We start from the raw sequence: 17,328 nt of genomic DNA on the forward strand, positions 1-17,328 counted from the left end.
CTAGATGGTTTCTGGGAAGGGTCTATTGCATGGAGCTGGGAGCAGAGTGAGGCAGAGCCCAGCGCAGGCCATGCCAGGACCAACCAGAACGGGAGCTGGGAGGAACAGGTGCAGTGCCCTGAATCAGTGAGCTGTGGCAGTAACCTGACTTCTCAACCCACAAATACCAAAGACAACAGAGAACATTAGCGGGAAAAGCTGCTGGGACAAAGTGAAAGGAGTGTCCGGTCAGCCAACTCCAGGAGGTGGCAGGGGTGGTACAGCTCTGAGGTTGCTTCTAGAGCTACAGCTGCAGTTGCTTCTGGCCCCAGGCCCACCTGGTGGGAGGAATTAAGTGGTGGATTAAAGTGGGAGGGCAAAGCCTGCTTTGCCCTGCCTGGATCTGGACCACAATCCTGGCTGGCATTTCTTGGTGAAGAAGGAGTGCTGGTGTAGCAGAGCTTGTTGTGTAGAAGTAGCTCTGAAAATAGCATCGCAGCCCCTCAAGCTCTCTACTCAAACTCTCAAACTCTCTACTCTACAAGCAGTCATACCCTGACAAAAAGCTCAAGGGGCAAGTAGTTGGCTGGGAACATAAACAGGCAATGAAAATAGCCTCAGACTCAGACTTTGGAATCTTTTTGGGGTGACAAAGAAGACCAAAACATACAGCCAGAAGAAGTCAACAAAGTCAAAGAGCCTACATCAAAAGCCTCCAAGAAAAATATGAATTGGTCTCAGGCCATGGAAGAGCTCAAAAAGGATTTGGAAAAGAAAGTAAAGGAAGTAGAGGAAAAATTGGGAAGAGAAGTGAGAGTGATTCAAGAAACCATGAAAAACAAGGCAATGACTGGCTAAAGGAGACCCCAAAAATACTGGAGAAAATAACACCTTAAAAAATAAACTAACTCAAATGGCAAAAGAGCACCAAAAAGCCAATGAGGAGAAGAATGCCTTGAAAAGCAGAATTAGCCAAATGGAAAAGGAGGTCCAAAAGAACACTGAAGAAAATACCACCTTAAAAATTAGATTGGAGTAAGTGGAAGCTAGTGACTTGATGAGAAATCAAGATATTATAAAACAGAACCAAAAGAATGAGAAAATGGGAGACAATGTGAAATATCTCACTGGAAAAACCACTGACCTGGAAAACAGATCCAGGAGAGACAATTTAAAAATTATTGGACTATCTGAAAGCCATAATCAAAAAAAAAGAGCCTAGACTTTGTCTCTCAAGAAATTATCAAGGAGAACTGCCCTGATATTCTGGACCCAGAGGGTAAAATAGAAATTGAAAGAATCCACAGATCGCCTACTCAAATAGATCCCAAAAAGAAATCTCCTAGGAATATTGTCGCCAAATTCCAGAGCTCCCAGATCAAGAAGAAAATACTGCAAGCAGCCAGAAAGAAACAATTTGAGTATTATGGAAACACAATCAGGATAGCACAAGATCTAGCAGCTTCTACATTAAGGGACTGAAGGGCTTGGAATAAGATATTCTGGAGGTCAATGGAGCTAGGATTAAAACCAAGAATCACCTACCCAGAAAAACTGAGTATCATGCTCCAAGGCAAAATACGGATTTTCAATAAAATAAAGGACTTTCAAGCTTTCTCAATGAAAAGACCAGAGCTGAATAGAAAATCTGACTTTCAAACATAAGAATCAAGAGAAGCATGAAAAGGTAAACAAGAAAAAGAAGTCACAAGGGACTTACTAAAGTTGAACTGTTTTGTTTATATTCCTACATGGAAAAATGATGTGTGTAATTCATGAGACCTCAGTATTAGAGTAGCTGAAGGGAATATACATATATATACTGACAGAGGGCACAGGGTGAGTTGAATATGAAGAGATGATATCTAAAAAAAAAATCAAATTAAGGGATGAGAGAGGAATATATTGAGAGAGGGAGAAAGGGAGAGATAGAATGGGGTAATTTATCTCACAAAAAGTGGCAAGAAAAAGCAGCTTGTTGGAAGGGAAGAGGGGACAGGTGAGGGGGAATGAGTGAATCTTGCTCTCAATGGATTTGACCCGAGGAGGGAATAACATACACACCCAAATGGGTATCTTACCCCACAGGAAAGAAGGAGGAAGGGGATAAAAAAGGGGGTGTGATAGAAGGGAGGGCAGATAGCAGGAGGAGGTAATCAAAAGCAAACACTTTTGAAAAGGGACAGGGTCAAGGAAGAAAATTGAATAAAGGGGGACTGGATAGGAGGGAATAAAATATAGTTAGTCTTTCACAATATGAGTATTGTGGAAGGCTTTTACATAATGATACACATGTGACCTATGTTGAATTGCTGTCCCTCTTAGGGAGGGTGGGTGGGGTGGGAAGAGGGGAGAGAATTTAGAACTCAAAGTTTTAAAAGCAGATGTTCAAAAAAAAAGTTGTTTTTGCATGCAACTGGGAAATAAGATATACAGGTAATGGGGTATAGATATATATCTTGCCCTACAAGAAAGTGAGGGGAAAAGGGGATGGGAGGAGTGGGGTGACAGAAAGGAAGGCTGACTGAAGAATGGGGCAATCAGAATATATGCCATCTTGCAGTGGAGGGGAGGGTAGAAATGGGGAGAAAATTTGTAATTCAAAATCTTGTGGAAATCAATGCTGAAAACTAAAAATATTAAATAAACAATTTTCAAAAAGACTAGCAAAAAAAATTTGTGTGGGGGAAGTGTCATAAAAGATATCAAAGATGAGCATGATTAAGATTATGGCGGGCTAACCATGGAGCAGGATGGAAAAACAACAGATGGGCTTCCCTAGTGCTGGAACGGCATCCATCCATGGCATACAGAACAAGGCCTCCAGCAAGCTGCAAGAGAGTTGTGGGAGAGTTGTGGGAGGGCACCTGACCTGGATGAGAAGGTGGGGATGGGTCATAAGCAGCATCACTGATGGGAGGGCCCACATTGATGGGTCCAGAAGCACCAATGCACCATTAACCTCAGATGGGAAAATCTGGCTACGAATTCATGTTATCACTGGAAAGTTCTCTATACCCACCAAGTATAGGGACAAGAACTACTTAGCCAAATCTCAGATACAAGAAACCATTCTTACTACAGATGTCCCAAGGAAACACAAATAAAGATTTCTGTGAGCCAGCAAATCAGTCCTACGGGGGGGGGGGGGGGGTGTTAAAAACACAACCTTTTTCCCAAAAAAATATAAATTCAAGGAAACTACCCTGATCCTCACTAAGCTTCTCCAAAGATGTCATCAAACAGCCAAAGATCCAGGATGTGGGATTGGCTGTGAAGGTTTACCAATAATGTTCTCAGGGGAGAAGTAAGCAGAAATAATTGTGAATTTCAGTTAACAAGAACTTATTAGGCACCTACTATGTGCCAGGCATTGTGCTAAGTGCTGGGGATACAAATAAAGGCAAAAGACAGTCCCTGCCCTTAAGAAGCTCACCTACTAAAGAGGAGTCAACATGCAAACAACTATGTAGAAAAAAAAAGTCACATAGAAGATAAGTTGAAAATAATCAACAGAGGGAAGGCACTAGAAATAAAGGGATTGGCAAAGACTTCCTATAGAAGACTGGATTTTAGTTGGGACTTGAAGGAATCCAGGGAAAGCCAGGAGTCAGAGATGAGGAGAGAGAGAATTCCACATGTGGGGGACAGCTGGTGAAAATAACCAGAGTCAGAAGATGGAGTATTTTGCTCATGAAACAGCAGAGACCATCATCACTGGACCACAAGTTGTAAGGAAAGACTAATGATGAAAAATGCTATCCCCAATCAGAGAAAGAACTCCAGAGTCTGAATACAGAAGGAAGCAGACTATTTGCTCTCCTTTCCTTTTGTTGTCTTGTTTTGTTTCATTTTTCTTGTGGTTCCTCCCATTAGTTCTAATTCTTCTTCACATCATGACTAACGTGAAAATGTTTAATATGAATGCATAAATAGAGCCTATATCAGATTGCATGCTGTCTTGGGGAGGGGAGAAAATTTAAAACTCAAAATCTTATGGAAGTGAATGTTGAAAACTAAAAATTAATTTTTTTTTTAAAAAGGACAGAAATGTAGGGAGGATCAGGTTGTAAAGGACTCTGAGTGCCAAAGAGGAGTTGATATTGGATCCTGGAAGTCATCGCGCACTGAATCCTTAGGTTCGTTCTAGAACTGCCTTAAGGATACAACATGAGATCATGAGATGATGATAAGTATAACCTTTTCATGGGAAAAATCAATCTTGGGATCAAAGACCTGACACTTTAGACTTCCATGTGGTAGGAAGGGCCAGAGATGGACTCTCATCCGCAGGAGGCTCCATTCACTGGTCCATCATCTTCTCACTTACCAAGTCAGCGTGCAGAAAGGTTTACTCAGAATGCTACACTTACATTAGGATACTATTTTTAGATACAGAGATCTGTATTTTTGATATTCCAATTACTTAAAAGTTTAAGCTTCCCTTATGCTAAAAGGTGATGACCACTTAGAAGAAAATGTCTCCTAACCAGAGAAATGTGATCACAGCTTTTGGGCTTCATTCCAGTTTCTTTCTTAGATGCACCTGTGGTAGGAGCTAGGCTTGCTTTGTGCTGGGGGCTTCCCCCAGGAAAAGAGGCAGGGCCACCATTCTTGGATGCATCTGACTTCTCTCAGGGCCACAACCTGAATACCAGTCAACTCTCCTCATTACCCACAAAGCTTTGCGTTTCATTTCCTTCCTTTTTCTGTTGTCACTCTTTCCTCTCTGTCACTCAACCTCTGTCTGCCTCAGTTTCCTCCTCTGCAAAATGGGGGTAATAACAACACCAATCTCCCAGGGTTGTTGTGAGGATGAAAATGAAACAATATTTGTAGATGTGTTTTTTTAAAGTCCTCTCTAAATATTAGCTATTATTGGTATCATTTAGTAGAAGAGGCTTAGCCTGAAAGTAAGGTGGGGGGTGGGGGGAAGGTGCAGGTAAGCCTTAAAAGCTTTCCCTTAGCTCTTACTGGCTCTCCAAAGAATGATTTCCAACAAACTGTCTGGGTGCTGACCTGGGAGTGAAATAGCACTTTATCCCTTCTAATCTCTGCAGTTACATTATTTTTCCCAATTAGCAAAGTTGGATTTTAATTGGATTTAAAACAGGCAATGAGGGCTTGCTGTGTTGTGAATGAATGGATGAATAAAGCATTTAGTAAGCGCTTACTATGAGCAAAGCACTAGTCTAAAATGCCTGTGGTTTACAGAACTTAACTTTTCTGTCTTTGCAACATCGCTGCCTCTCCACTATTATTTCTGCCCCAATCCCCTCACCAGGCTGACAGTACAAATTTCAAGTTCACCACCAAATAACTGTGCAGTGTTCTGTGCCACTGAACAGGTCACACTGAAAATCCTAAGAGGTCAAAGGGGGGCGGGGGAGAGACATGCTTTTACAATCTTCTTATGTTCAGTGGACATAATATCACAACTACTGAACAAGAATCAGAGAATGGTTTGGCAGAAAATCGGTTCAAAACTGCATTACACACCATATCTCATTGTAAATTTCTAATGGATTAATGACCCAAACAATCACAGTCACATTACTGAGAAACTGGAGACAAAAGGGAAGGTCTTCTCTTTCACAGCTAGGGAAAGAAGAAAAAAATCCAATTCAGACACAATTGAGGAGATTATCGTGGATGAAACTGGAACAGTGTCATTGAAGACAAAAGACATTTGCACAAACAAATTTAGCAAACCTCAAATCAAAGAAAATAACTTGGACTGTGAGGGAACACTTGCATTAAACATCTCCAATAAAGGTCTGGCATCCCAAATCTATAAGGAACTGACAGAAACATGGAAGGTTAGGAGTCATTCCCGAATAAAGGAGTGGTCAAGGGATGCAAGTAAATAGTTTCCAGGGGTTAAGTCAAAATTACTGACAACAATCTAAAAGATTTGTCAAGGTCTCTAATAATCAATGATATGAAGATTAAAAGTATCACCTTATACCCATCAGACTAGCAAAGAGTGAGGGAAAACCAAGTGCTGGCAGAACTGGGGAACAGGCACGTTGGTTTGCTGCTGGTAGAGCTGTGAATTTGCTCCAGCTGTTCAGACAGAAATGTGAAACTCTGCAAGAGAAGCGACTGAGCTGAACGTACCCATAGACCTCAGGATCATACTACTGGTTCATGCCACGGGAAGGTTCATCACAAGAGAAGGGTAACATTCATAATAGCATAGTTTGCAATGGCTAAAAGCTGGAGATTAATTTTGCTATTTGAATTTGGTGTAACACTGTTTTACAGCTGGGAGCTAAGGTTAGGGTTAGAGCTATTTCCAAGAAATATGAGAAGACTTCTATGAATACCGCTGCCAGCCATGAAATTGTGCAATCAACAAATATTTTAAATTACCCCCATTGGGGCATGCCCACCTTAGCCATTATTCTAAGCACTCACTGGCTTGCAGTTTAAATTTGTCTTACAACCTCTACATTGGTCAAACTTTTCTGGCCCTTAGATTCCTCACATGTAAAGTAGGGACAGGGAAGGGGTGAAGGGGAAGAAGCAGGGCCAGACTAGAAGACCACCAGGGTCCCTTCCAGCTCTAATCATGTACGATGCAATGCATCATGCTCTCACAGTCCACAGCTGACCACTGTCACCCAATACCAGCTCAAGAATCTCTAGCTCCCCCGTTACTAATTGCTCTTCAGGAGTTCCTCACCACCTTTGCACCTCCTCTCCAACCCTCAGGTGCTAAGCCCTAATTTGAAATACAGTCATAAGAGCTCAAGGGAAGGAATTTCTCTATCTCTCAGCTCCAAAGCTATTCATTTTCATAAGTCGGCTTTCCTTTCCAAATAACATCACAAAGGGCACAGGATTTTAAGAGATGTAACAAAACATACTTCCCTTGACATCTTTAAGAGTCCTTTTTGCTTCCTGCTTATTACACAGTAAATGTTTCTATTGTGTATAATTTCCCATGCATTCCATTCTCCACCTTTGCTTTTCTTAACAGAAAAACAAAAACATAAGAGCTTTTCAGTAATCTCCTGTAACTGAAAGATTAGTTTCCCAGGCCCGCATTTTTCTATCATACACAAAGCTTTGAATTCAGGACAAACCACAGGAAGGAAGTAACTAGCACCATTATACCACGGCTACCTTCCTGTGCCTACTCTCATTCTGTGTCCTCTATTTGCCTCCTCTCTTGTTCCCCTTCTGTTGGTCTTGCAGACGCTTGCTGCTGGACGTCATCCACATGACATTAAGGCTGGTTTTGTTTGGTTTACTTTTTTAAGTTGTCTAGCACTTTCAAAGACTGAAGTTCCAATCTTGTTAAGACACAGTCTCTGAAGAACAAGGGACAACTAGGGAAACGCTTAAAAGTAATTTGCCAACATGGTACACTGAGGCTTCTGGGATGGCACCCCTTTCCTCAGCCTCCATTTTGGAAAATGGTGACTTCCTTGGCCTCTGAAAGAAATTAGCATTTTCTGCTACTTGGAGTTTCTTATATTCCATTCAATCTGACAAGTACTGAGAAAGTGCCTACTATGTACAAGATTCTATCTTGCCACTGAGAATAGAAAGACAAGAGTCAGACAGTCCCTGTGACTATCTCGAGGAGCTCATGTTCTACTGGGAAAACAAAGGCCAAACAGATAAGGAAATGAAAATATTTACAATGTCACTGAAGAGGTATAGGGGTGGCCCTAACAACTGAGAGGGATGGGCAAAAGACTCACATAAAATGGAAGCAGTAGAGCTAAGCCCATGTCAACCTTAAGAACACAGCAATTCACTCATGTGTGTCCCCCTTCACCATGCAGATCATGGCCCCTCTGAACCTTAGAAGTTGGTTCTTCATAAGTTACTGTAGCCAAAAACCCTCTCCTGCCAATTGTGCTCAATCTCTCTAAGCTGGGCAAGGCTATCATCAGAAGACAAGATACACAGCTGATCACTGGGCCCATTTCTGAAGCCTTTCCAGCTTACTAGGACCTGCCTGACCTTGTCTTCCCATTGGGATGCTTGCACTGGGGAGGTGTTCTTCTCCAGGCTGCTCTGTGGGTCCTCCCACCCCCTACCGTCCCCTGCAGACTCCCCTCCAAGCCATGAGGCAACTCAAGGACTACCTCCTAAAGGAAGCATCCCTTCCTGACTCCCCCAAGCATTAGTGCCCACACACAAATAGGTTCACGCACAGATGATGAATGAATGGAATGCATTGTATCCATTCAGAACACATTTTGCATCGAATTTGTTATGGCAAACTGCTTGAGGGCAGGGGCTGGTTCACGAGTCTTTGTATCTTCAGAGCCTACTATGGTACCTGGGACACGGTGGGCATTTGCCACACAAATACCTGGTGCACGGAATGAGGAGTTGTCTGTCACCTCACAAATGTCATTCTGGAATATTCAAAGAATTAAAGATTTAGGGACAATCGAGTAGAAGCCTTCAAGTGCAGGATGGTCTCTTGGGCTGAGCAAGGGGGAAGGCCCATTAGAAGGAGTAAGGACCTGAGAGCTCAAAGACAATGGACCATGTACCAACATAATGGGCCCCATAGACCAGCCAAGGAGAAGAATGTCTCCCCAGTGCAGGCACACTCAGCGGTTCCCGTTAAGCTGCTATCTACTTCAGGACAGAGGATGGATCAAAGTGGGGAGAAGATCACCGGGCTGGGATCATTTGCGACTTCCCCAAGGAGAGAAGTTACTGCAAATAACCACACTAATAATAATAATAAAAGCTAGCAAGTACACAGCACTTTAAGGATTGCAGAGCGCTTTACAAATATCTCATCTGATTTTCACAACTCTGGGAGGGAGGGGCTATTATTATACCCAATTTCTACAGTTGAGGAGACGGAGGCAGATAGAGGTCAAGTGACTTGGCCAGGGTCACACAGCTAGCCAGTGTCTGACACCAGATTCAAAGGGAAGGTCTTTCCTATCCATGTAATCAAAGGACACAGTACTAACTCTACCGGGCCCCAAAGCCAGAGAATCTAGGATACAGGAGCGGACTAGAATGGGAGTGCAGGAAAAATGTTCATCTTGACAGGCAGGGACCAAAGTGTGCTAGAGGACATGGTGGGGCACAGTTCTGATGCCCCTACACCCAAAGGGAAGGGTTAGAGAAGCAGGTTATAAAAAGGCTGAGGCCAAAATGACTCCATTGGCTAAACCCCTATGATGTGACCTAACATTCAGGCTACACAAGCCTGGGCTGCTTCACACTGTGTAAAACTTGGGGACTTGTGGAGGGTCGGGGGGAGAGGTGGCAATAATCAGGCAAAAGATAAGGTGGTCCTAGTGTGTGTGAATACAGTGCCAGCCATGATAAGATGCAGAAACAGGTGGCAAGGCATTCTGGGACCAAGGAAGCTGAGGCACAGAGGGGCTGAATGGGCAGAGAAGCAGCTGAAATCACTTCATTTGTCTCTTTCCCTCCTAGTCAAAGAACCGGGCCATGAAGAGCCATAAAAGCTCAGTGATCAGCCCCACCAACGTGACTCGGTTCATATGCGACACATTACAACTTGGAAATGGTATTATGCTCCTCGATAACAATGTTCCCAGGGTTTTATGACCCTAGAGAGTAAGAATGCCCGGTAGGAGACCAAGCATTGGCAGCCAGAGGCACAGGTGAGCTGGCAAGCCAAGTCCTGGGCTTCCATCAGCCAACAAGCGTTTAGTAAGCACTGCTTCCCTTGTGAGACACTGCTTGACCAGAAATCAGTCAATCAATAAGCAATTATTAAACAACTATTGCTGTAAGCCGACCACTATGCTAAGTGTGGAGGATACAAAAATAAGGCAGTCTCAGCTCTCCAGGTGTTTACAATCTCTCGGAAGAATCAATATAGACACAGATAAGAAGATGCAAATAAATACAGACAGACAAATATAAGGTTCTGGGAGTGGGGAGGGAGGGGGAGATACTGACAAGGCTGAAGAAAGCCTGGAGAGAAGGGAGAGGGAACCATCTTCACAAGCCACATCTGCATCACGTCACTAGAAGTACATTGGAAAGTGATTCCTATTGCATCCTGCTTCTGGGATTAAATCCATGGCATGACTGGCTTGTCAGGAAACACGAGATGATCCAAAGCACGACAATGGCAAGTCCTCATGGTTGGGGCCCCTCCTTCTGCTCCAGCCACTCTGGCATTGTGGAAAGAGTGCCAGGCTTGAAACTGGGAGATGTGGATTTGAATTCTACCCCACGCAGTGACTGAGGGCCCATGAGAAGGTCACTTAGCCTCGCAGAGACAGTCTCCCCATCTGCGAAATGGAGACAATCCTCTCCACCTTACAGAGTTGCTTCTTTTTCCTAATCATTCCTTCATCCTTCACCCATTTAGTCCACTGAACGCTCTTCTTCCATCCCTGCTCCTTGCTGCCTCACTTCTCCTCAATGGGTTTTCTCTTGCCATGGCCAAGTACTTTCCTTCTAGCTCTATCTTTGCCATTAGTGTCCTCTGGCTCCTGTGCTGTCTCTCCCAATTAGAGTGTGAGGCTCTTGAGAGCAGGGAGTAGACAATTTTTTTTTTCTGTTTCTACCCACAGTGCTTAGCATAGTGCTTGCCAAACAGGTGGTTAACCAATGATCTTACATGCCCATCATTCATCTGCTCACATGTTGTAGCCCCTCAAGTGAATATTAACTCAGAGAAAAAGTAGTAATGGAATTCATTTAGAGGGCTTCCAAGTCTCTCTGGAGCAGCCTCCCACTCAGCTGCAGCCATCCCATCCGGTCCTCATCACTTGCCCAGCTTCTCCATTCTCCCACTTCCCTAGCAGAGGGAGGAGTCTGCCCTGACTCTGAGAGGGAAGGGCACATTGAAGCTCTAATTCAGAGGAGAACAGATCACTGGGGGAGGGGGCGGCAATGGCCATCACAATTCCTAAGATGGTTATTCTGAAAGTTCCTGCTTTGTGGGTCTGTGAAGACAAAAAAGTCATTATTCGTAAGAAGTTCATAGGATCATGGATTCAGAGCTAGAAAGGACCTTGGAGGGCATGTGGTCCAGCCCCCTCCTTTTCCCATCTTTTCAATGGGTTTCCTGTCTTATGTCAGAAAAAGCCCAAATGCGTTGGCTGCAAGGACTGGATACAGGCTCCATTTGTTCAAACAATCATTGGGCTTTGCCCCCTGTGCATGGGGTGTGGGTAGGCTATGGGATATGAATGCCAGTTCCTGTGCTCTAATCCTTTAATTCTGTGGTTATTATGTTCCTTTACCCAGAGGCTTAAGTGATGAGAATCTCTAAGAAGTGGAGAGATCTTTTTGTTTTTTTGTTTTATTTGTGTATGTTTGAAAGAAATAAAAAGGATTTCTGCCCTTTCTACATGAGTTCATACTTAAGGAATCCCCCCTAGAGCTTCTCTCCAGACAGAAGTCCTTCCACCTTTCCAGAGGACCGCTCAAAGTCAGAAAGATAAATGGTATCGAATGGTCCCTGGCATCCCATTACACACGGAGTACAGCTGGTGCTTAAAGAAATCCCCGTCCAGCACCCAGGTCACATTAGGCCTCACAATCCTCTGCTCTGTGGATGACACTGGAAGTGGGGACAGAGCCCCATAAGAGACGGCAAACTGGCAAGGGGCTTTGTATTGGGGAACTGCTGGCAAGACCACCCCCATCTTCATAGGAAATGAAGGGTCTTAGCTGAGATGGACCTTGTAGCAAGAAAATTAGATCCTTCTTTTACCCCAGAAAGTAGGCCAGCATTTCCTTAACTGGTGAGTAGATACCGTGACAAGACTCCTCCAGACATGGCCTCCTTCGTTTGGGTCTCCTCTCCCTGATGTTTCCTGAGAGCTTTTATTCTGTTCAATTATTTGGCAATTATTTGCACCCCTGGCTGTGGACATAATTAGCGGCACTAACACACAGCTGAACCATCGCCAGGATAAATCCAACTTGGTCACCGTGAACAACGTCTCTGAGGCATCCTTAGTCTTTCTGCCCAAATCTTACTGAAATTGTTCACAGTGATACTCATTAATGAAATAGGTTCCCAAAGTAGTGATCTTTCTTTGCTTCGCAGCTTCAGTTCTCTTTGTTTTTAGGTCCAAGTATATGATGTGGCTCCTGCTCCTCTGCACTATCTAAGGCGGCTAGATGGTGCAGTGGATAATGCAGGGAGAAGGCCAATGTGGTGAACGTGCCATCTCAAGGCCACATGTGGTCCTCAAGTGTGGCCCTCTGACTTAATCCAAACCTCACAGAAGAAATCCCCTCAATAGAAGAAATCCAAACTTCAGAGAATAAATCCTTCTATTAAGGGGATTTCTTCTGTGAAGTTTGGATTCAGTCAAAGGGCCACACTTGAGGACCTAGAGGGCCACATATGGCCTCAAGGCTACAGGTTTCCCACACCTGCTCTACACTCTCCAATTAAATTAACTTTAGGATTCAGTAAGTGTACAATTCTCAGTATACACAAAGGAAAGAGAGAGACACAAGTCTTTAGCTTAAATCCAGAGGTGACACTGAACCTGTGGACAAAGGTCTCATCAATAGATAGCCTAGTCTTCTCCAGGTAAGACATACAGAGCATAAAAGTGCCAAAAGGAAGGCTGAGCTAAAGACATCTAGCTGTTTCCTGGCATCTGGAAATCCAAGCTGAATGGAAAGAACACAGGTAAAATAACTGAGACCCAGGTAATACCAGGGCAAATGTGCACTTTCAAAACTATAAAATGAACCACAACAGATTGGGAAAGGATTCCAACAAAAACCAATATAATATTAGCAAAACACAGAGCTCATTACTCTAAGTAACCATAAAAAGATGAACGCCTCCTTGCCAAAACAGAGAAAAAGGAATGATAAGCATTCTCAGAGCAACTTCTAGAACATTAAACATTAAAAAAAAGACAATAGCCTAGTTCCAGGACCCCTTCTATCTGAAACCAATCAGAGATGAGGAGCACGAGATGGTTAGAATACCTAGCATCAATAGATCTGCTCACAAAATACTTTACATACCTTGTCTAGGCAAGCAAACCAGCCTCATTGAGGGCAGCAAGGTGCCCTAACCCTCATTCTGAAACAAGAGGTGGTCAAACCATTACCACCAGCTCAAATACCATGGTGGAGGATGCCAAGGACCAGTTGTTCAAGAGCTTTAGAAATATCAGTGTCACGCAAAGCCAATGCAATCAAGATTAGAAGGGAAGCAGAAAAGTGAGAAACAATTTTTACAACCACTGTCTCTGATAAAGGCTTCATTTCTACAATATATAGAGAACTGAGTCAAATTAAAAAGAATACAAGTCATTCCCCAATTGTTAAATGGTCAAATGAGCAGGCAGTTTTCAGAGGAAGAAAAGCCATCTATAATCATATGAAAAAATGCTCTACATCACTATTGATTAGAGAAATGCAAATCAAAACATCTCTGAGGTACCACATCACACCTATGAGACTGGCTAACTTGACAAAACAAGAAAATGATAAATTTTGGAGAAGATATGGGAAAATTGGAACACATGCATTGTTGGTGGAGTTGTGAACTGATCCAACCATTCTGGAGAGCTATCTGGAACTATGCACAAAAGGCTATAAAGCTGTGCATATCCTTCAACCCAGCAATATCACTACTAGGTCTGTATCCCCAAGAGATCATAAAAACAGAAAAAGGATCCACATGTGCAAAAATATTTATAGCAACTCTCTTTGTGGTGGCCAAGAATTGGAAATTGAGGGAATGTCTATCAGTTGGGGAATGGCTGAACAAATTATGGTATATGAATGGAATGGAATACTATTGTTCCATAAGAAATGATGAGCAGATGGACTTCAGAAAAACCTGGAAAGACTTACATGAACTGATGCTGAGTGAAATGAGCAGAACCAAAAAAACCATTTTACACAGTAACAGCAATATTGTGCGATGACCGACTTTAATAGATTTATCTCTGCTTAGCAATGCAAGAATCTACAACAACTCCAAATGGCTCATGATGGAAAATGCTATCCACATCCAGAAAAAGAACTATGGAGTCTGAATGCAGATCGAAGCATGCTATTTGCGCTCTTGCTCTCTCTCTCACCTCATTTCTTCTTTCCCATGGTTTCTCCCATTGGTTCTAATTCTTCTTTACAACACAACTAATGAGAACATATGTTTAATATGAATGTATATGTAGAGCCTATATCAGAATGTATGCCATCTTGGCATGGGGGGAAGGGAAGGAGCAGGGAGAAAACCTGGAACTCAAAATCTTATGGAAGTGAATGGTGAAAACTAAAAGTTGATTAAGTTGAAAAAAGAAATATCAGTGTCTCTAGACCATTAACCCCACCTCCCTGCCCCAGGCATCACTGAGGGGATAGCGAAGGGGCCCACCATCCCACCAACTGCCAGTGACGAGCAGGTAGCTGCAGCACCCACCACTACCACCATTGTGACCAATGGCCCTGCTTCAAGAGCATTCCCCACAGCCATCACCCAGGACAACAACTTTTGAAAAGATGGAACGTGGCACCATCCTCTGGTGGTGCGACAGCCCACCCCACTCCCCTCAGCAGCAGCCCTACTGGAGACCTGGAAAAAGCTCAGTCATGATTTCCTGAATCTCTGCATTTGATTTATACTCCAAGCCCAGCAGGTAAACCCCTAGGTAGCTGGGTGGTGCAATCAGTCAGTCAATAAACGTTTACAAGCACCTACTAAGTGTCAGAGGTCTGCGCTAAGCACTAGGGATATGCACAGAGGCCAAAGACACGCGGGCCTTCCAAGAGCTCAAAATCTAAAAGGGAAATAGCTAATTAGCAGCACGGCCAGTAGGGCCCAGCTGCATCACTGAGATGTCTTGGAGGTTATCTAGGTCTCAGTATTGAACCCCTCTATAGCGCTCCCTGACAAGTGGTTATGCAGTTTCTTTTTGAAGACCTCTAATGACAGGTAACTCACTATCTCACTTCTGACTCTCCCAGACTTTGCCACCATGACTCAGCTGCCTTTTCACCCTGAAACTTCCCTCCATACCTAGAGTCTCTTCATCCTAAAACATCCCTCTGTGGCGCCAGCCCCTCTCCCCTTGGTGAGCTCCTTCTGGGAGCCTCCGATGTTGTGATGGGACCAGAGTGTCCAGGTTTCATTCCCCTCCCAGCTGTGATTCTGACTCTCAGGACTCTGACCCCTCTCACAGGTACTTCTGCGATTCCCTTTTGTATGTGGTTTTCCCCACTAGAATGTAAGCCCCTGGAGGGCAGAGGCTGTTTTTTTTTTTACCTGTATTTAATCCTCAGCACTTAACACAGTGTCTGGCAAAGAGCAGGTGGTAATAGTAGCAGCTGTCTCAGGGTTCTAGGCTTGGTTCCGGTCCCTGATGCTGACTCGGATGCCACTTGCCTCATGCGGCCTTGAGGCCAAGGGTTCCCCATCCCTGCAGTCACTAGGGCCCATGCTTCATCATCCTTCATCCTCCCAGTGCATCCCTTGGTCTGGGACACTAGTTTCTCCCTAAAACATTTTGTGTTGTACTATTTTGTACTGTGATTCTCTTTGGGCATGCCACATTCTTTTCCCAGGGGTATATAAGTTTCTAGAAGGCAGGAGTTTGCCTTCATCTCTGTAGCATCTGGCTGAGCCAGCACAGGAAGTGCTCAAGAAATGTTGGTGGAATTGGAGACAGCACGGAGGAAAGAGCCACTGCTCTAGGCTACAATATAGTCAGAGGATGTGGGTTCAAATCCTATCTCTGTGACTGGGGGCCTCGGTTTCCTCATTTATAAAATCAATGTGACCGAACTCCATGGTCTCTGAGTTCTTGCCTTAAGAAGTAGAGGTGGGGCAGCTAGGTGGCGCAGTGAGTAGAGCACTGGCCTTGGAGTCAGGAGGACCTGAGTTCGAATCTGGCCTCAGACACTTGACACACTTACTAGCTGTGTGACCTTGGGCAAGTCACTTAACCCCAATTGCCCTGCCTTCCCCCCTGCAAAAAAAAGAAAAAAGAAAAGAAGTAGAGGTAAACCAGGCTCAGGCACACAGGCCCCTTAAGGAGGAAAGTCTGGCAGAAAAGAGAAGATGAACAAGAAAAATCTCTATAGAAGGATATTCTTTGGGATTCCAGAGGACTGGCCTCAACTCCCCAGACCTATCTCAATAAGAAGAATTTGCCCACAAGTACCAGGTGTCATGGATTACAGTAAACTAGAAACTCCCAGAGGCCAGGGAATATCTCACTTTTGTCTTTACACCCCAGCGCCTGGCAAACAGTAGGTCCTCAATTAAATGTTTAGGAACTGAACTGCACCAAGGCACAATTAGTCAATCAATAAACATTTTTAAGCCCCTACTATGGGTCAGGCACAGCTGTAAGCACAAGGGACACAAAGAGAGGCCCTCAGGTAATTCACAGTCTAATGAGACAAGAAACAAACAACTACAGACCAACAAGCCAGATATGGGATTGAGTTAGAGACAATCAAAAGAGGGAATATGCTAGAATGAAGGAGGATCAGGAAAGGCTTCCTCTAGAAGGTGAGACTTTCATCAACCCTTGAAAGAAGCTAAGAAAGTCAAGAGATGGAAACAAGGAGGATTCCAGGTATGGGTACAGCCAGGGAAGTGCCTGGAGTCGGGAAATGGAGTTTCTTGGATGAGGAACAGCAAAGAAGTCAGGGTTACCGGCCTTGGAAATAACCAGGGAGTCACTGGAGTTTACTGAGTAAAGGGTTGACATGATCAGAGCTTTGCTTTAGGAATATTTCATTAGTAGCTAAAAGGAAGGAGGAGTGGGGAGAGACTTGGGACAGGTAGACCTTCTGCCCCCCCCCCAGCAGCTCTTATAATAGTCCAGGTGTGAGATGATGAGGCCAGCGTCAGAGGAGAAAAGGAGGTGTATTTGAGAGATTCTGCAAAGGTGAACTTGACAGGCCTTGGCAACAGGTTAGACAAGGGGGGATGAAAGAGAGTGAGGAGTCAGGATGGCCCCTACCTGGGAGTCTGAGGGACCAAGAGGATAGTGTTAGCATCTAGAGTAATAGGGAAGAGAGGAGGAGGAGAGGACTTAGGGGAAAAGATAATGGGCTCCATTTTGGACATATTGAGTACAAGATATCTATTGGAATCTGCTTTGAGATGTCTGAAAAGCAGTTGGAGATGAGAAATTAGAGGCCAGTGGATTAGAGCTAAATATTCTGAGAATAATCAGCATAGAGATGGTCATTACATCCACAGAAGCTGATGAGATCACCAAGTGAAGTAGTATAGAGGGAGAAGAGGACCCAGGACAGAACCCTGAGGGACCTCTACAATTAGAGGGCATGATCTGGAGGAGGATCCAGTGAAGAAGACAGAGAAGGAGCAGTCAGAGAGGTGGGAGGAGAGAGTGGGGTGTCCTGAAAACC

The 17,328-nt window shown here is 44.1% G+C and overlaps 1 protein-coding gene across 2 annotated transcripts in view; it reads right to left on the reverse strand.

The window, feature by feature from the left end:
- CRPPA (CDP-L-ribitol pyrophosphorylase A) overlaps positions 1-17,328 on the reverse strand; it is a 268,571-nt gene that overhangs the window by 235,612 nt on the left and 15,631 nt on the right. The window lies entirely within an intron of this gene.

Source organism: Trichosurus vulpecula, chromosome 5 (genome assembly GCF_011100635.1).
Source record: "Trichosurus vulpecula isolate mTriVul1 chromosome 5, mTriVul1.pri, whole genome shotgun sequence".
Classification (NCBI taxonomy): domain Eukaryota; kingdom Metazoa; phylum Chordata; class Mammalia; order Diprotodontia; family Phalangeridae; genus Trichosurus; species Trichosurus vulpecula.